At 45.7% G+C, this 20288-nt stretch overlaps 1 long non-coding RNA gene across 11 annotated transcripts in view; it reads right to left on the minus strand.

Annotated features, from left to right (window-relative positions):
- LOC136791237 (uncharacterized) overlaps nucleotides 1-20288 on the minus strand; it is a 318474-nt gene that overhangs the window by 69029 nt on the left and 229157 nt on the right. For 10 of the 11 annotated variants that reach the window (XR_010832780.1, XR_010832789.1, XR_010832785.1 and 7 more), the window contains one exon: nucleotides 17839-17936. The exons of the other annotated variant lie outside the window; for it this stretch is intronic. This is a non-coding gene — a long non-coding RNA (uncharacterized lncRNA). The remainder of the gene's footprint in view (nucleotides 1-17838; nucleotides 17937-20288) is intronic. 11 annotated transcript variants of the gene reach the window in all.

Raw genomic sequence — 20288 nt, forward strand, 5'->3', positions numbered from 1 at the left:
TCTCTCCCTCTCCCCCATGCAGCCCCTGGCCCATCCCCTCCTGCCTCTCGCAGCCCTTTCTCATGCTCCCCCTCCTCACCAGAGCCTCAGCGCTGCAGCCTTAAAGCAGGATAAATGGATATGGATATTGTACAATAAAACCTTCAGAATGGAGAGTTTTGTGCAAGTGAACAGCAGCCAAGCCTGAGAGACTGAAAATTGGATAAAGGGATTAAAACAGTAGCACATTAACAGGAGATTTAGAGTGTAATAAACTCATTTCATAATAATATGTGCGTTGGGGCTGGTAATAAATCATCGCGGGATCCCTGCCTTCCGCGGTGCCGGAACGAGGCAGTGACCCGAAAGCGGGGTAGGATTTCAGCGAGATGTGGATTAATTTCACAGGGTTCTTGGCCAGGAATAGAGCGGCTGTGCCATTGCTGTACAGCTGCTGCTGCTGCTACTGCTGGCTTTTTACAAAAAAAAAAAAAAAAAAAAAAAAGGGAAACAAATGAAACCAAACAAGAGGACCTGCCAGGACCGTCTGGCACGTGTGTTTGTGGAGAGAAGTGGTCAAGTGGCCTTCACCAGCACAACCCCAGAGGCCAAGCATCAGTACTTCTCAGTCACCTCCCCAGACAACGACCTGCCCCTTTCTCATGCGGACTCGTAGGGTAAAGAAGATAAAACAGCAACAGGGAAGAAGCCAGCTAGACAAAACCCCTAGTCTAAGTCACCACATTTAGCGGCCCAAATACCCATGCATCTTTGTCAGAAAATATTTGCTATAACTATGTTATAACACCAAAAGGAAGTCAAAAGAATTTAACAACCACATGTAGTAGATGTATCAGACTGCTGGGTAGCCCATAATGCACCCTTCGGTCAGGTGAGGATTGGGAAGGGCTTAGACCCGACTTGTGTCCACTCAGCAAAGCCCATGAAAGGCTAAAAAATAGATGAAGCCTCAGACCAAGAAAGGGAGGAGAGAAGCATGCTGGAATGTTCCCAGAGAAAGAGTACAGATGGATCAAAGCCATAACGCAATTAGGTGAGGCAAGGACTTTGCAGCAAGAGGTAATAAAGGAATAAAGAACAGAAAAATGCAGTACAAGTGTCCTAGAATAAAAAACAAAGGGCTTGAGGAGGCCCTGGAGAGATAGGACAGCGTGATCAGTTCTGAAGCGAGTCGGGGTAACAAAAAAGCTTCCCAGAAGAGGAAGCACTGAGAAACATACAGCAATCGAGTAAGGCACTGGTCCAGATGACAGCAGAGCTGGGCTCTACTTGCCACTGCAGCCATGGAGCTTGCTTGGCTGGTGAGCTCTCAGGGGAGGACCTGCTTTGCTTTCCATAACCCATGAGAGTGTGGACCAGTGCCTGTAAGAAAAATATATGGGAACACGTTGATATACATGGAATTAGACATGAAAAAGAACCTGCATGGAAGAAAAGACAGGATATGGGCCACCCTCAATGGAAATTCTCTATGCATAAGCCAAGGATAACCTGGCAAAAGAAGGAAAAGGTAAATTTAGATGAGAGAAATAGGACATTGTGAAGACTGAGGAGGAGGGAGTGAATGGCCAGCAGACCAAAACTGAAGTCTCAGAAGAAGACTTAAGGGCTGGAGACCTGTAGGTTCATGAAGATTTTTCTTGGCAGGTGACCCCTAGGGTTATCACCACAATGCTTATTTAGTCAAGGCCAGAGTCACTACTCTGAACTTCCCTGAAAATATTGTGTCGTGCTATCCAAATACAATGGTAGAAAAAGTCATCAGCTCATGATTCAGCCATCTACCAGCATGAGCTGACTGAGGATGTTCAGACCAACCTGCACGTAAATGCCCCATAAAAGGCAGCCGAAGCCTTAAAAGAAGCTTGCGCATGAGGCAAAAAGCTTTGTTCATGTGCAGGGTCTCTTTAGATGTGTGATGGCTGCTCAAAACTCACCTATGATGCACAAATGTCCCAAGGAAACCCTACTTCTTTAACAAGGGGAGTTCTGCAGCATCATACAGGTGCATGCAGAAGACACAGCAACCACCTACAACATTTTTACAGGGGCAGACTGGGAGTTAGGCTAAAGAGGCATCCATGGACTTTTAAAGAGGTATTTGGACAGACATCACATCCGTGTTTTTCTCTTGCTCCTCATCTATTTTCTCTTAGACTGTAAGATTCATTGTACTTAGTGGGAGCTTTGCAATCAACATTTACATAAGTCCAGCTGGGAATCAGCACCAATAAAGTGAAAAGAAAAAAAAAACAAAAAACACTTCTTTCTTCAAAGCCAAGGCTCACATGTTTCTGAGGGCAAGAGCTGCTTATCTGCTCCATCACATGCTCACATTTGAATGGCCTGGAGAGTACCATCTCAAAGGCTCCAGGGAAAGCTACTCTAGAAGGACAGATCAAGGGAAAATTCAAAACAAGGAGAAAGGCAAGACTACAGTAAGTAAATAGGGAAATGAGATTCAATCAGACAGAAGGGCTGAGTGTCCCAGAGCTGTTTGAGAGGTTCAGGGAGTCAAGAGACAAAGAATGGGTCCCAGCACTGCTTTGAAAGTCATGTCCACAGATGTCCAAGATAAAATCAGGAGAAATGAATGGACAAAACATGGGGTCCCAGCAGACTGAACCCCCCAACTTCTTCCAAAGAAGCTACCCTATTTGTGAAACATTGCATGGCTGAATAAAAACCAAGCATTTCATAGCCAGGAACATAAGCAGCCAGTACTATGCTGAAGGCCTGGTTCTCACCCCATTCCCAGTGAGGCCACCGGCCTGGCTGGGGAACAAGGGTCCTGCACAAGGCTGTTGGTCCAGCCTGGGCCTGGGCCAGCTCCCCTGGTCACTGACATGGCCAGGAGCAGGTCTAACAGAAGTGATACGGATCTCATTGCTTAAAGTGCCCAGCTGGGATGGAGCACATCTGGCCTTGTTCACCTTTGGAATCACTCTGCTAGGACTCGAGCTTGGCTCTGCCCTTTGATGCTTGTGCCCAGAGAACAAGTTTATTAACAATACCAGGTCACCTTCTCTCCTGCTGGCTTAGATCAAACAGGTTAACAACCGCTCAGAAAATCCCCATGATATTTACGCAAACATCCCTATGCACCCACCACACATTTTGATTTCCATGAAACCGTGCTGTGTTTCGAGGAAAAAGGTCACTAAAATTATTTCAGATGGTCCACCACTCCCAGTTACCTGCTTCACACTCTTCTGGAGGACTAAGGGGGAATACTCACTACACAACACATTTTTGCTATGAGCTGCTGCTCAGCACAGCACTGAGTTCAGAGGTTCAACCAACACCACTGACACTCTATGGCCCTAAGGCCTACTGCTGAGGTCTCTTGTTGCTTTTATTTATCCCACGCCAAGCAGCTCTACTATAAGGCAAGGGTTAACTTCTTGCTTTGTAGCATAATAAATGACTGAAAAAAGTCAACACCTATCATAGCAATTTTTTTAATCACTCAAAAGAAAGATGTGCGGTAAGCAAAGGGTTGGGTTGTTCTTTTTTCCTTAACAGAAAAAGACCTGATTTAAAACCACATTTTTAAAAAACACATTTCAGATATCAGTCCCAGACTGTAAAGGCAATTTTTGTCTAATAAACACAGGAATGGAATGAAAGATTCATGTTTTAAAAATACATCAGTTAAGACAAACTGAGTTTTAGCAAGTCCCTTAAGATAAAAAAGCAACGTATTTTAAAAAAGAAAATAAGAAGGCACAACATCAGTAATTCTTCAAAAAACTGAGGGTTTTACTCAAAATGTATTTTTTTAATAAACACTAGAAAATGGGGGTCAAAAAAAACAAGCAGGTCTCAGGTTGGTTGTCAGACCAGAGCAGTAGGAGAAAGAGGAAGCAGGGAGGAAAAGCTTCTTCTCGCTTCTCGTCCTCTGTGAGCAAGGGGTGGCCCCAGCTCAGCAATGACACACGTGGAAAGTCAGGAGCCCCCCAGCTCCACCCCGGGTGGCCAAACAGGGCTCCCCGTGAGGTGACAGTCCCTGTGAGCAGGGCTCGGGGCCCGCTGCCACATGGCGCGCAAAGGCCGAGGCCTTCGTGCCGCTTTGAGCCCGGCGGGAGGGGGTCGCGCAGGTGAGCAGCGCCGCCGCTCATCTAAGCTGGCTTTCAGTCATTACCGCGGCTCTTGCCACATCACTGAAGTGTAAATTCACTCAGTAAATCACACCGGCTTCACCGTTGCAAAATAGTACTCAAGAAGCACTAATAAAGCAGGAGAAATTGGATTTGCATTGAAGTCAACCTGCCACTTCAGCTGTCAGTCACTGCCAGTCAAGGGCTTGTAAGCCCCATCCAAGCAGGCTTCCCGGCGAGCAAACTGGCCTGGGAAACTCGGGAAGCCGAGGGGAGGATGCCAGTATTGCTCAGCCCGGGACCTTCACGTTCCCTCTCCCCAGGCACACACAGCAGAAGAGCCAACACGGCCCAGTCTTGCATTACAAAACCTGGAGGACAGGGAGCCATCGCAGTATGCTACTCTGAAGAGTGAACTGGAGAGCCAGGGGGCTGTAAAGCACCTTGATTTCTCTCCTGCTGGATGCAAGGCAGGTGTTTTCTCCTACCCTCTTACTAGGTGATATTTAAAAAGAAAATTCCAGAAATGCTCCAAGCAATTTGACAGGCCATTTCAGCTGGAAAATACTGGGAGAATGGATCTGGAAATGCTGAAGGACCTGAGCTCAGTGTCTTCCAACTGTTACTTCTTGGCTGCGAGTCAAAACAAATTCCTTCATGTAAAAATGGACCACCATCAGAAAAAGGGCTAAACACGGCTAAAATAAAAGATAACCTTTTCTGCTTAAATAGAAAGACTTAGATAGCCCCCAAATGACTTTTTGTTGTTGTTCATTCCACCAAACTTACTGAAACATTTTTAGTGCCCTTTGCTGTCACCTGACTTCCTAACCAAGGGTCTGAGCCCCACCATAAAGCAGCCTCTACATCTGTCCCTCCCCACCCCAGCTCCTCAGGGAGTGCCTGCAGACCTGGCACTGATGCAGGCACCCAGCACTGTCCCACTCCCAGCAGGCAGAAGCTCCTAGAGAGACCCACACTGGTGTGGCTGGGCCTGGCCAAGGCAAGCAGCACGACACGACAGGAACTGGCAAACCCACAGTGATGAAGGATTCAGCGAAGGTTAGCCTCTGACAGGGCTTTAACACATTCACAGTCAGTGAAATGCAGATAGCAGGAGAAGCTAGCACAAGAAGTCTTACGGCATCAGTCACTCAGCAGAGAAGACAAAATACAGAGTACTAAGGATCTGGTGTGCATGCAGCAGCAGGCAACCCTGGGAGCAGAAATTACCAGCAGTCTTGTTCATTACAGCTGATCCAAACTTATCCAGGATGCCAATTTTGATTTATGCTATTTTTCTTTTTCTAAAAGCTGTCAATCCTGGTGAATTGTTCTAACCACCATATAATACAATACTCAAAACTACAACTTTGTTCCACCTGTAAAAAGAAGGAGCAACTCTACCAAAACAAAACAAAAACACAAAACCTTTTCATGTAGATACCAGCCCTCTCTCACACATACACACAGAAAAAAATAGAAAGAAAGAGAAAGAAGAGATTTTTAAAGCTTTTTTTTAATTATTATTATTTAATGAATGAAAACGTAAAGGTAAAATGAAACATCTAGCAATGCACAAGGAAGAATAAGGGACTTTTTTATGTGAAAGGTTAGGGCTGTTTCACAACATTCCCCTTCTTCACTAAGATGAAAAACGACTCACAAAATGAAATTAAAGCTACCTGATTCATTTCCCCCCAGTTGGGGCATAGGTACAATGACCCCCTGCAACAGTTTCAGGGTCGCCCTGTTGGAAAGGGCCACCTTTCAGGACACCTTGTAGCTATGTGGCTTGTGAGCTAAAACACACCATTGATTTTTTTATTTTTTTTATTTTTGTCACAAAATGTCATTGCAATGCAGTTGCATGATACCGTGCTGGCCAGAAATCACCTTCAAGACAGTTTAGTGGTATGACATGGTATGTCGTCAACAGTAAATCTGGGCTGGGAGGCAATAATCTATTCCAATGCTGATCACTGAGGACATCAGAATCAATTAAATGCCTGCTGTTAATCATGCTACCTGGCCTACAGACAAACCACCTTGTTTTGTAACCTTCTATGCTTTTATTAGCTGAGCAGGCTCATATTAGGTTGACTTTTGGATAGGAGAGCTGCAAAGACCATAGAGTATCGATAGAAATTGAATTAATGTATTCAAGCAGTGACTCCATTCTTAGAGATTGAACCCTGGGGAATTCTAGTGAGTGCTGCTCAGGTGAGCTCTGAGCTCAAATCTTAGATTTTCTGCAGTCAATGCTTGCCACCTGTTGGGAAGACCAGCCACATTTACCAGAGTGCCATTGCCGAGTTCCTGCAGGGACAGTTCCTCCCTATTTAAATTCCAACTAGAAGGCATAGCTGTCTTCAGTTCCTATGCGAAGGAGTTATTTATCACTTCCTTGGATGCAAATGAGTGCAGACACAAACAAGTTGCCTCACTTTGGCAGAACAATCAATGGTACAAATATGAAATCAAGAACATTACAAGGCAGAAATTCTGCAGAAAAGCACTCAAGCTGAACAGGATTTATCAGAGTAAGGTCACTCTGGAAAAAAAACCAATCTCATAAATGGTTTAATGAGGAACACAGATGATCAGGCACATTGTATTTCTGTCTGCAGTGGTGAGGCCTCAGCTGGAATTATTATATCTAGGTCTGGACCCCAACATTCAAGAGGGATGTTGGCAAGTAAGAGCTACTTGTGAAGAAAAGCAACACTGGTCCAAGATCTGGAAAGCGCGACCTGGAAAGCTAGAAAGAGATGGAAGCATTCATTATAAAGATGAGAAGCCAAAAGAGAATCATCTTTCTAATAGGTAAAAGAACAGGGCTTAAACTACCATAAGACCTAGATCAGGCGTAGTGACAAAGTTTCCTGTGCTACAAACTAGTGCTAGAGTCTAGTGAGGCACTGGAGCAGATTGGTGTAGGGCAGCTGTGGTGTCTTGATTGCTGAAAGCTTTAAAGAATAGAAAATCAGTTAGAAAGTTAGAAAATACCCACCCAAGGTAGAACAGGCCTTCCCCTAAGGTAGCGAGATGGACTGGATTATCTCATGGTGCTATTTCCAGGCTTAATTTTTCTGATAATCATACTCAGATTAAAGAAACTAAACCACAGTGAAGCTGATTAAAGCTGATTAATATCAGGAGCAAGACCAATAGCAAGAGGATTAAGATGACAAAGAACAGAGATGCACATCACTGATACTTGCTTCAATAGTAGATGCAAAAAAAAATAAATCTGAGAATCAAAGGAGTAGAAGGGCAATTTACTGTGATTTCCCTTCCTTATTGTCCTAAAGTATTTCCAAAATGGCCATAATACATGTCTATATTTGCATAAAGAGATATTGCTCTTCAATATTTCTTTTTCTGGAGCTTTATTATTTTTTATGTTAAGCATTAAAGTTATAGTTCTCTATGAAACAGTACTTTCCAGTAAGGAATACAAACATTTTATTAAAAAATAAGAGAAAATACACTGCTTAGACTTGTTCAGAACCTTTCCCAAAAGAAAACACGACCAAACACGTATGTTTTTCAAATCATTCCATATCTACCTTTTCATCAGAAAGAAAAACAATGTTTTAGGCAAATGACTCCCCTCTTTTAGCAGTTCTGAATCCCAATTTCAGAATCAATCCAAGAGCATCTATGTTGTTGTCTTCTAGAAAGCAACATCAAGAATTTGGTGATCACCAGATACATGGAGAGACAAGGAGCTAATGGTCTTGGGGTCTTTGTGGTTGTGGCACAGCTGGTTAGCAGGAAGCATTACTTGGGGTTTGTCTCTGGCACTGGCTTAGAGCATGTCCCTGCATTGCCTTCCTGTGACAACAACTCCCAAAATTCATGGGCAGAGATATATGCTGTGGAGGAGGCCTGGGCACCTCAGTATCCTACCTTATTCTGGTAGAAACATTCATTACACCTTTTATCTTCCTAGTACTTTAAGAAATGGGTTCCCTCTCCCAGCTGAACTTGAAAAAATCTGCTTCTGCTGCTCGTATAGGGCCAAAAATATTGCTGGAAGAATTTAATGGGATCCATTGGTATTACTTTGATGCTGCCCTTGGCCCTGCATGTTCCTGTTACATCGACCTAATTTATTGTGTGTAGATGGTACAACCCACACAAATCTACAAAACCCAGAACTGTGTAACCTGCACAGAACATGCACAGAGTTTACTCAGGTTCTGCCACTGGAGCACAAGTGATGGCTGTAATGAGATGCCAGTGGGAGAAGGAATGATGGAACCAGTCATCATATTCACTGCCTCTTTCAGAGGGTGAAATGCAACGCTCATTCAAACACAACCTATGTGCTTCACTAGAAATTGGACTTAAACAGGTTAAAGTGTGCAGGACCAACTGCTCTCTCTGGGCTACATCCTCCCCTCATCTAAGCTGGCACTTCGGCATTATCCTCACAGAGTCCTGTTGATCTGCTGCCACCCCCCTTGTCCCCAGTCAAGGATCTGGAGCTTCCCAGCAGTGGCAAAACTCCATGTTTTTAACGCTGCTTGGTTGATATCACCACCAGATAAGAGTCCATTCATCACACGATCTATCCTGCTTTTCTCCCCCCCGCCTCAAATCTGCAATACAGCAGTTACTCTCATTTCTCTCAAAGGTCCTGTGCGTATGGATCTTGCTGTGAAGTAGGTAACACTTTGTCTGAACTTCATGGTTTTTATCACCTGAGTATTAGTCATTTTCAATATGTTTCTGTTGCATTAATGGAAAAATATGGGAGCCCTCCGGTGGTAAAAATAATACCTTTAATTTCCCATAGATGATAACCAGAGACTGTAACCTAGTAGATAAAGTGCCTGCTTCAGCTTTCAAAGGTGCAGATGTGAGCACAACTACATTTTCAACACATTTTCTGTTCATTTTATTCCGCTCATGTTGGTTTAACTTAATTAATATCCATTGATTTAGCAGGACCATAACAACAACAACTACCATCACCATTACTGATAGGTCAAATTCAGACATGCAGTAAAGTATGCAAATGTTGTAGGAGGAAGGATACTGGAATGATGGAAAATTAGGGCTTATTCTGAAGAAAAATTTAAAGAAAAAAGTCAGTCATGGTGTATGTAAATCATTGATTTTCACCAAGGATAGAGCATAGCTGATTACAATAAGCTGAAACAGTGAAAGTCTCAAAGAAAAAAATTCTTCACAGGTATAGTTTTAAAAGCTATGGATTCCCAACACTGAACTTTTATCAGCTAACAGAACAGGAACATAACAGCAGCCCATTAGCTTCATTCAGTTCTGCTCCTTAATGCTACCTGCTTGCTCTTGCCCTAATTAAATTTTACCTGTAAAATCACTTTCACAAAAAAAAAAAACACCTAGTGTGGTAGGGAGAAAAAAGGGAGGGAGGGAAGGAATAAGGATCAGTAACTTTGCCTTGGAAAAATGAAAGTGCAACAGAGCACTGTTTGAGTTGTCATATAATAAAATTGTTCTGCTTTACTCTAAGCTTGTCCTTGTACTTTGGTGTTGCATTTTCTCTCCACAGCTCTTTAAAGTTGCATTTAAGTAACACCAGTCTCAAAACAAGTAAAAAATAGCTTACTTTGCATCTAAATATTAGAATATTCTGAGCTTTTTGCATCTTTGCTTTTGGTCAGGAATGCAGTTTTCATCAAAAACAAAAACAATTCACCTGGCCTGATGACTGTCTCAGAGAAGTCAGGGATGAGGGGCAAAAGAAGGCATGATACATCAGAGCTACAGAACCAGCAGTGGGAATTATTCCTTTATTTTGTTACACGTGAATGTGCAAAACACTCACATAACTGTCTCAAAACCATTCTTCTGGCTTTCGTAACTGCAGCTGAAAGGCAGACAGAGCCATGTGATGTCAATGCATGCCATATCCTCATTTGTAACACAAACCAGCTGTCTTCTTTCATCACCCAAAACTAATCAGAGACAGAGACATCAGTAACAGAGAGAGAGAATCTGGAGATGAACACCATCCCATGTCCTGATGTCTCCTCCAAAGGCACAAGCACGGGAAAATGCCGGGTAGCTCCAGGATCAATCACATCTTGGATGGGGACCTTCCCATTTCCTGCTCCACTATGTGCCCCAGCACACATGGTTTTGAACAATTCCTCACTCCAACAAGTCATTCCAGCCTCCCAGCTGTGCAACTCCCAGACTGAAGCACAATTTTTAGTTAACTAAAAACTATAGTTACTAGCACAAGCTACAGCTGTAGCTGATATCCTTTTAGCACTGTGCCTTGATCTGTTGCATTGCAGGGAAATAAAAGGTAGTTTGGGTCAAAAACAAGAGTGATAGTCACTCTGGAAAATCAAATATGCAAATCAGATAGACAACAATAAGAGGTGAGCCTAAAGCACACAGGGGTTAAAGCATTTCCTTCCCCAGCAGAGCAACCCACAGTTCAGAGAGCATGCTTCCCTCAGGCCTGCATGGAGCATGGTTCAGAGAGGAGGACCTGCCCTCTCAGACATGCGAGGATCTCTCATCAGGAAAGCAGAAGGCAAGATCCACAGTGCAGATCCGAGAGCAGAAAACATCAGTGGCCCTGTGCGGCAGCTGTTCTTCCTGCTAGTAAATAGGCTCAGCTCACCCTGACTATCTGCAGAGCCAGTTGCCTGATGCAAACACCGTAATGTTTTGCATCAAGGTCTTGCTTCTGTACTGTTCACAGTGCTGGAAAAGGAGTTTCCCAGATCTCCGCCCTCCCATCCCCAGACTATCTGTATATTGAGCACTGAAGAAAACAGAGTACAAGATGCCAAGAGTTTTGGGATGCACACTGCCCTATCTGGATTTACTTTAAATGCTTCCTTCGTCCATTTTTTGCTCCCTTCTCACTGATGCTCTATGAGGCTAATGGTGTTACATAGAAGAATGAAAAATCTCATGTTGTTCCCCAGATATCTCCAAGGGGAAGCTCAGGCTTTCCACCAAGACCCTGCCTACAACCCCAAACTTCAATAGTTGTTTGGGATCAAAATTGCCTTCATTAGACCCTGGATGAGATGAACAGGGACAACCCAGTTGTATTAGGCTTTTGTTGCCATAATCCTACTTTTATACTATTTTTATACTATTCTGGATTTGTCAGACTGGCAGAAGGTGATTTAACCATCACCATGGGAGGACTCGCCAAGCACAGAAGACATACAACTGCCCTAGAGCTCACAGCCAGCATTACACCACCACTTTTCATAATCAGGAGTATAGTGCAGGAAAGAAAGGAAAGTAAATCAGAAGAAATTTGCCCCACACACTACTCTATCACAAATAGTCTCATTTACAGAAAATGCTCCCTTGCCAGCCAAGAGTCAGAAAGCCACCTCTGCTCTCTGACTCCCCATGGACAGGACACAGCTGTACATTGTGGTGTCTTGAGCCTCCAACCACACACAGAGCATTTCAGAAATAATTCACCGGGTTTCACTCTAGAATCTCACAGTTGATTTTCCTCAGAGCTGGCATCAGGGTTGACCAAAGAGCAGCAGGAAAAAACACAAATATGTCTGACTGAGGAAGAGATCTGCCAGATCTCCCCTTCACACAGCACTTAAGTTGACTTCACCTGGTGTTAGGAACATCTTCCTCAGATCCAGCCCCACATTTGGAAAGCCATTCCTCATAGCCCTGCTTTTAAGCTGTTCAGATGAACACTATACATCCCACTGCTAAAAGCAGCCAAGCACAGGCAACTTCACTTCAGCATTTTGTGCTGCAGCCACCATGCACTGCTCTGCCATCGCCAGCTGACCCTGGGTGAGCACAGGAGAGAATGCATGTAGGCAGGGACATGCCTTGACACCAACTGCACACAGACACGGATTCCCTCCGCTGCTGCTCATGGTGCCTGGGGAAGATGAGATCTGCTATAACCATGATGCCAAGCATAGGGAGGACATGTCAAGTAGAATGAGGTGTCTTTCCTCCATGGGTTTAGACCTCTCCAAATCATTGTTTACTAGAAATCAAACAAGGAATTCAGAAGACAGCAAGCATTTCTGAGCCACCTCTTGGCACTGCAGATGGAAAAACCATAAATACGGGTTTTCCTCTCCAGCATATTTCTTGCTGTGACTGTCAGGTCAAAGACACAGTAACCTATAGTGATATGCCCCCACTTTTCTCATTCTACAAACCATGTACGTTGTTGGTCTCCTCTCCTCCACTTCCACATGATGGTCTTTACCCATCTGGAAGGTCTCCATGACCAGCTACATAGATTGGGTAGTATACACCAGTAAATTCACCAGTAACAGGAGTAATACCCTGCCTCTATTGCTCATTTTTAATACCCCACAGAAATAGTGGAAGACTACCAGAAAGCAACCATGTTTCACAAAGGCTCTGCTCTATTGTTTCTTGAAGGCTTGTAGCAAATGTACTCTTCTGGACCTCCCAAATACCCTAGAAGATTACCATCCACATTTTTAATGACACAGAATTCCAGCTAGGGATTTATTTTGTTCTCCCATCTCCTTTTTTTTTTTAAACCAGCATCACAGCATAGCAGCCACCACTGCTGCAGCAGCTCCGTTCAAGTCACATCAATTCCATTCCCAGGGGTACAAACCAATTTCTCTTGTTTTTCCGCCCGTCTCTCTGGCTGAACCTCCAGCAGCCTTCAATCCCATTAATCCAAGCACTGCTGGCGATGACGAAGACTGATTTCACCAGCAAACGATCAATTTGTATCTCCCCCCCTTTTTCTTTTTTTCCTTTTTTTTTTTTTTGGTGCGGTGTACAAAATATCATGAAAAAGGCGTTAGTGGTGATAGTTCCACAACAGTGAAATAATAGAGTAATAAGGCAATCCACTTTTGACCTTGCAGGACAGCTAATTCATCTACCCATCTATCTTAATTATTCCCTGGGTTACAAAAGAGAAACTGTACAATTCATTCATTCCACGGTGACAATTCCATTTTCCACCCCCAGTAAAGCACCATCCTTTCTCTGCAGTGATCCTGCCATAGGCCACATCCCTTCTCAGCCTACTCACACCAGCCCACATGCAAACAGTCATTAGAGGCCTGATCCAAAGCCTGTTGAAGTTGATCAAGTCAGGCCCTCACTGACCCCAGCGCACTCCAGACAGCGCCCTTCCACACCTCCCCCTCACTTCTGAGCAAACAAGGTGGTCATCTTTATAAGCCTAATCAAAAATAGCAGTGGGATCTCTGGAAGAGTAGACTGGCATTCAGACAGGCTAACTTTGTTCTGGGAATCTGATCTTTTCAGATCTCTCATGCTGGTGGAAAGAAGGTACCTTCCAGAAAGGTGTGTATAGTCTCAGCAAAGCCGATGAGATCTACCTGCACTGGATGAGAGGAAGACAAGACCTCGGTATTTGGAGAGCTATTGTGATAAGGGTACAGAGAAGACACAGGCAGAGAGCACAGAAGAGTCAAAGAGCCTCTTCTGATGGCACTGCTCTAAGTACTGCTATATATCATTTGCTGAATATTAACGTGGCTGGCAAGTTAATATCTGACTATCAACATGACCTTATACCCACAGTCTAACCTTCCTGCTGCTGTGCCTTGGAGACTGAGTCCCATAGCCTACCCATTTTTAGGTACTGTATCTACAAGTACACTGCACACACCGCTCTGACCTGCAGAGACAGGCTGGTGCAAGTGAATGCCTCTCACTGCTCTCTGAAAGAGCCAAGGTTCATCTTTACTTCCAATAAAGAAAGGGAGATGTTGGCATTTGCAGTGCCAAAATTTCACAAAAATCCTTGCAGCCTAACAGTTTACTAAGAAGAGAACTTACCACAAGGGAAGGTAAAGAGGAAGGTCCTTCAAAAGGAGCAATGGCAACTCAGACAAACACCACTAACTCTTGGTTGTTCCTCCTGTGAATTAAGCTGAAATAAAAGCAGCAGAAATCCCCATAAGGGCCAGCTGCCACTGGTCTGGTCTTCTCCTGCTGAAAGGATTATCGGCTGCTGATATATCATTGAAAACGCACACTTTGCTAGTGTACATTTCCCACTTATCTTCAAGTTTTTTTTTGTTTTTTTTTTAACTCCATCTTTGGGCTCCACAGGTCACTTAGTTCCTGTGCTCTGCAGCTCCAGATCCCTTTTGGCCTTCTCACTAGCTGGACTCTTTTCTCCTCACCCTCATCTGTCTCCCTTCACTTTATTCTCTTCGTACTGCTCAAACCTGCATCTCTGCTTGTCTTTCCAACACCCAAGTTCCACTTACCTAAAACACATACCCACCTCCACTTTTCTTCTTTGTCTGTAACAGGTCTCCCTAATTTGAAATCCTTTCCTGCCTGATTTCTCCACCTCTGTCCCACTCATCTCCAACCTGTGCTTCCCTCCCATATCAAATCCATTATTTTTCATCCCCCAACCTCTCACCTCCTGGACTCCTTTGTCTCACACATTCCACCCTTGTGATTCACCTTACGAAGGCAAACTGATCTTCCACCTACTTCACTCTGTGGATATATCCTCTGCTCTCCTACCTCTTTCCCATTTTTATCTTAGTTTTCCCCTTCTTGTCTTCTATACTTGCTAAAGTCCCTGCCTTATTATCTCACCAACTTACTGCTTCTTCCTCTGCATAGCCCGCTCCTCAAGTAAATGACCTATTTCCCTCTGTGTCATGTCTAATCTAAGACTCATCTCATGAAGGAAGTGAGCATATTTTACATGAAGTTTGGACAGTGCCCTGTCAATGCACAGTGCTTCAAGCCATTGTTATTAACACACTAGTAACACAAAGATACCACCTCAGGTTCAGGTATCCCTGAGTCACCAACGCTGTGCTGCCACAGTGACTGGAAGCACCAGAGGCAGAGCAGGACAAGCTGATGGGCAGGCACAGCTGACACAGGTTGCTGCAAGCTGTTACACTGGAAACAAGAGAGCTACCCCAGCTCATACCCTACCTACCTCAAGCCCCAGCAGTAAAGCTGTACAGTGTCACAGTACAGAGTGACACAGAGCAACTATTTTTCCAGTTAAGATATTTACTGCCTGCTGAGGAAAATGCATTTCAGTCCCTGACTGACACAGGTTCCATGGATGACCTTGGTCAATTCATATGACATGCTTGGGAGTCCATCCTCACACAAAGGAGGACCACAATCCTTCATGTGCTTCTTGGCATTGTGCAGACAGAATGACAGATGTCCTTTGGGGCAGGTCCAGTCTCCAGCATCCACATGTGGTTCACACTCTTCTTCCACAAGGCAGTCTCTTTGCTCCCTTTGGCTTTTTTCAGGTGTTTCCCTGACCCCAGATCCTTGGGAGTCTTCCTTAAGGTACAACATGAGCTTTGCTGTTTCCCAGAAGTCCTCTTCAGCTGGTTCCCTCTTTCTGCAGTATATACAGTAATCCTCTTCCTTCCCCTTTGTCAGGCTGACCACATGTTCTCCTTCAAATCACCATCCAAGCAAAGCCCTGAGTCTAGTCCAGGTGTTAACCCATACACCCTGATGCAATGGGATTTTTTTTTTTGACAACCTGGAATTCACGTTGAAGAATCTTCACTCTCCCTTCCAGAATTAAGCTTTCTTCACCTCCTGCTGTGCCAGTGTTTGTGCCATGCAGGAAGATTTCCCACCTGAAGCGTAGTTCCTAGTCTCCTTCCTGGCACTGGATAGGGAGTACAGCTAGACAGCTGCTTCGATCTTCTTGATGGCTGGTGCACGTACAAAGCTTTTGGAGTCTTGTACTTCCTTGTTCCCCCAGAGAGCAAAGTTTCTTGCACAGCTGAAAATTAACTTCTGGGGTTGCACTTAGTCACTTCTTCCTAAATGGCCTGCAAAGCAGCTCTGGAAGCAAAGTATTGCACTCCAGGGATCCCACGACCAACCTTACCCAGGCAGTCCTCGAGACAAAAGAAGGGGAGAAGAGCAAGAGGAAGGGGTGAACAAGGAGAATGGCAGTCCTGGACAAAGAATAAGTTTCTGAGAAGGGAAAAAGGAAGGAATGAGAATGAGAAGGGAGTGAAGGAGAGAAAAAGGAATGGAGGGAGAGAGGGAGCAGCAATAATAAGGTCATTTGTTACAGGAGCTACTCCTAGTCTGTGTGTATGTAACACAATTTGAGCTAATTGTATTGCCCTCACTTTGGGGACGCTGCTGTCTGTCTCTGAAGCTTTTTCTAATTTCCCCCCTTAATGTACGATTTCAGAATCTTTCATTCTAATGATTTTAATGCAATCAGCAAAACTATGCATGTAATTGTCTTTGGCACGGCACTCGCTGGAGTGGCACTCAGGGACAGCTCCCTGAACCCAGGACTCCGGCAGGAGAATGCAAAACAGGCCTGTTTTCAATCACCGCGGCAGAAGGCAGCCGGCAACGTCTGCGAAAGGCTGCCGAAAAAAAACATTTGTCGGAAGACAATGACAAAAAAGGGGGTCTCAGCTCGGTGCTATTCAGAGACAATTTGTAAGCACGGCTGTTGAAGTCGATCCAAAGGCTCCGGAACAGCTGGAGCTTTGCAGTGATTGATAAGTGCGCCCAGGAGAACTTCATTTCTGCCTGAATGAAGACAAAAGCCCCGCGATGCTGGGCGGATGGGTAATGTCACTATCATTAAGTAGTGAGAGTGGATATGCCAGACCTTCAGATGGGGACACAGTCAGGGCTACGAGGAGAGGTCAGGGCACCCTCCCTTCCTCCCCATCACCGCCAGCTTTCCCCTCCCTGACTCCCCCTCCCCAAACACACACTTTCAGCACAAATACACCCTTTGCTAATTGTAATGCCAGTATAATAAAGTTCCCCTGGCTTATGAGTACCACAACACAGGTCTGTCTCCTCTTCACAGCAGCTGTGTACACGCTCCTTCCAACCCCGCTAGGGCTGTTCTACCAGAGGAGGCTCCAGGCCATCCGGATGGACCTTATCCGGGGACAATGTGACTGTTGCTCATGGTCCCACACTCAGAAGGCATCAGCCTTGACAGCCACCTTCAGTACCAAAAATGGGTGATTCCCAACCAGAGGCTCCTCATCTCCTTCCCCGTACTGCTTACCAACCCCTTCTGACACACCAAACCTGCATTTCAAAAGCCATGTACAACTGAAATTTTTGGACAACTCTGTGAGAACAGAGTCTCAGCACAGAAGAAGCAAGTATGAGGTATACAAAGCTGATTGCAATGGAACTGAACTGATATCTATGCACTTTGCACAGCGTCTCATCTGTCTTGAGGCTTGCCTGGTATGGGATGTTTTCTGACACTTTTTTCCCTGCAGTTACCAGATCTCACATACAACATTAAGTGTGAATACTATTAAAGCCCTAGCTCTTGGAGACAAGTCAATGAGAATTCCAGCTTTAGCTTTGTGCTTTTGTCACGGTGAACGGAGAGTTGGAAAATACAACCCAAGTACATTCTGCAGGTTCTGAAGTACAAGTCAAAACTAAGAGACTCTTTACTCAATTGCATGTGGTTCTGCCTATACCAAGTCAAAAATCAAAAGCTGTCTACTCAGTTTCAACATGTTCCATAATTATGACGCTAGACACCTTTGTAGCACCACTGGGAATTAGCAGTGCACCACAGAAGCCATCACAAAACAGTTCACAGCGAGGGTGATATCCGTGCATGAAGGGGAACAAACTGCTTGGAAGTGCTCCAAGCTTGTCCCTCAAATCCGCAGAGGATCTAACAGCCCCCATCTCAAACACGTGCACTTTCCACTGCAAGTACTGAACCTACCTCTTTTCGCCTCTTGTCAATGGCCAGCAATGCCTCACACAAGACAAAGACCTCTTCCAAACACCACACAATCATTCCTTCAGAGAAAGCAGATGAGCCTGAAAGAGACATGAGGAGCTTCAGAAGAGTCAGGTGAAGTTGGTCTCGGACCTCTTCCAAACTGTTGCTGACCCAGACCAAATCACACCCGCTCTTTCCCCACTGCTCCACCTGTGAGAGCTCTGCAGTGCGGGGTCCTGGCTGCTGTTCAGCTGCGGAGCACCTGCAGCCTGAGCTGGGGCTCTGCCCTGCCCCAGCAACAACATTCCCAAGGGTCCCCGCTGCCTACCAGTGCCTAAATTCCTGCCACGTCACCACCATGCCAGAAGCCTTAAAGCAAAGTTAAACAAAAGCAGAAACTCCTGCTATTAAGCTAGGGCAACATCGGTGTCACAGAGCAGATCCATATGAACGTTCAGAAGCTCCATCTCCCCCCTTGATGCCCATAACCTTCACAGACAAGCTGCCCAGCGGGAAGAAGCTGAGGGGCCTGCAGATGTCCTCCTTTGCAGAAGGGGATCTCTAGCACCTTAGCTCTAGCAACCAACTATTCAGAGCCTGGGAGGGAAAAATCTCCTGTTTCTCCTCCTCATCTGGTGACACCTGTGTCAGCAACCCTGTCTCAGCCATGGTTGTTCAAAAAAAAAACCTACCACGCATGTAGGCCTTTCAACCACAGCCCCAACACACCCACACAGAAAGCTGCCGGACACCTCCGTGCCTCCTGCTGGTGGTGACAGCAGGGTCAGTTGACATTCCCCTCAATCTTCCTCCACTTTCCGAACTCCAGGAACCTTTTGCTGAAGCGACAATTTCTTTGACTGACTTACGCCCAGCCAGCATCTTGCTCTCTGCAGGGTGAGGGAGTGGCGCAGGCCAGCAGGAAAGCCAGCTCCCTTCGGCTGCTATTTGTACACGTCACTCTGAACCTCCACATTCAGCACTGTCCTTGCCAAAGCCCCCCCCCAGGATGTGCACGCTGTTCCCTCCCTTGCTGTCCCCAGAGCTGGCACAGCTGGCGGCTCCTCCTTCCTGCCCTGCCAGCTAACAGCTACACAGAGCTCTGCGACGTGGGGGGTTTGAGGTGAGCGGTGTGTGCTCAGGGCCTGCCCTCCCTGAGCTGGCACCCCTACCAGGCACTGCTCTCGTAGCATCTCTAGGGCACAGGGGTCACAGCAGACTTTCTGGAGAGGAGAACAGAGGCTCCCGAAGATCCTGATGGTCCCCACCACACACACACAAGGAACAGGATCCTGATGTCCCAGCAGCTTACAGCTCCTCTCCTCCACTGAGCGATGCCACTTCAGCCTCTAAACCTCCACGCTGCAGAGAGATGCGATGATACAAGAGCATCTGCTAAAGGCAGAGATGCTTTTTTTTTTCAGGACATGCACATTCAGCAGTGTTATCAGCAACACATCAGAGCAAAGCTTTAGCAGTGAGCAGAAGCAAGATACCAGGCTTTAATGAACTAATCTGGGCCTGCAGAGACTTTGTTCCAACTAAGTAAAGACTCCCCAAGCCTCCACTCAAGCCCCATCAGACCTAAGCCTCCAGCAACGTGACTGTTAGCTGCAATACCGTGCTCCCCATGCGACACTCCATCTCTTGCTGCTACCAGGCTCCAACTTCCAGAAGGAGGATCCATAGGGAGAAGTAATTGCCCAAGTGAGACACTTGGGCAATTTTACAGGGCCAGGCAGGAGTGGTCCCTGCTTTTAGACCCATACAGGTACAGCCTCTGTACCCACCGTGGGAACACAGGGCAGAACCAAAGGCAGTCCCAACACCTCAGAGCTCTCAGTTCAGATCCAGACCCAAATGGCAGTGGTGCTTGGTGCTGGCAAGTTCCAACCCCTTTGTGCACCTCCCTGCCCAAAGCCATGACAGTAGGGCCGAGCACAACCCCAAAATCTCCTCCAACATGCCTCTGTCCCCACTCTGATCTGTGGGGTAATAAATAGTGATCAATCTTGACAGAGAGCATCCAAGTGCCTGGCGTGCTGTGGAAGGTGAGGGCAAGGCAGGCTGCTGCAGGAGTGATCCCTGGCCTGCCTCTCGAGATGACCCCAGAGAATTCACACTGCCCGCTCCCTCCTCTTGAAAGGTGATAACAAAGGTGTGAGTTTCTAAGCCTGACTGGCTCATAGAGTTAAAACCCAGTGAACCTGACCAGATCAGTGATAAAGCCCAGAGCTGTGCTGAATTGGTCATTCTCTTGCTCTCTCCTTCTCTTGCCTGACCCCTCTTTTGCATGGTTCAGAGAATCGGCAAAACTCCCTGACACAGAAACTGGAAGACACTCGATCTGTCGGTAACAATTTCCAGCGGCTTTGATGGGAGCAGGCAGAGCACAGGGAAGCTAAGAAAGGGAAAGTGAAGGGAAAAAAAAGGAAAAGCATTTCTCCTGC

This window comes from Anser cygnoides, chromosome 7 (genome assembly GCF_040182565.1).
Source record: "Anser cygnoides isolate HZ-2024a breed goose chromosome 7, Taihu_goose_T2T_genome, whole genome shotgun sequence".
NCBI lineage: Eukaryota > Metazoa > Chordata > Aves > Anseriformes > Anatidae > Anser > Anser cygnoides.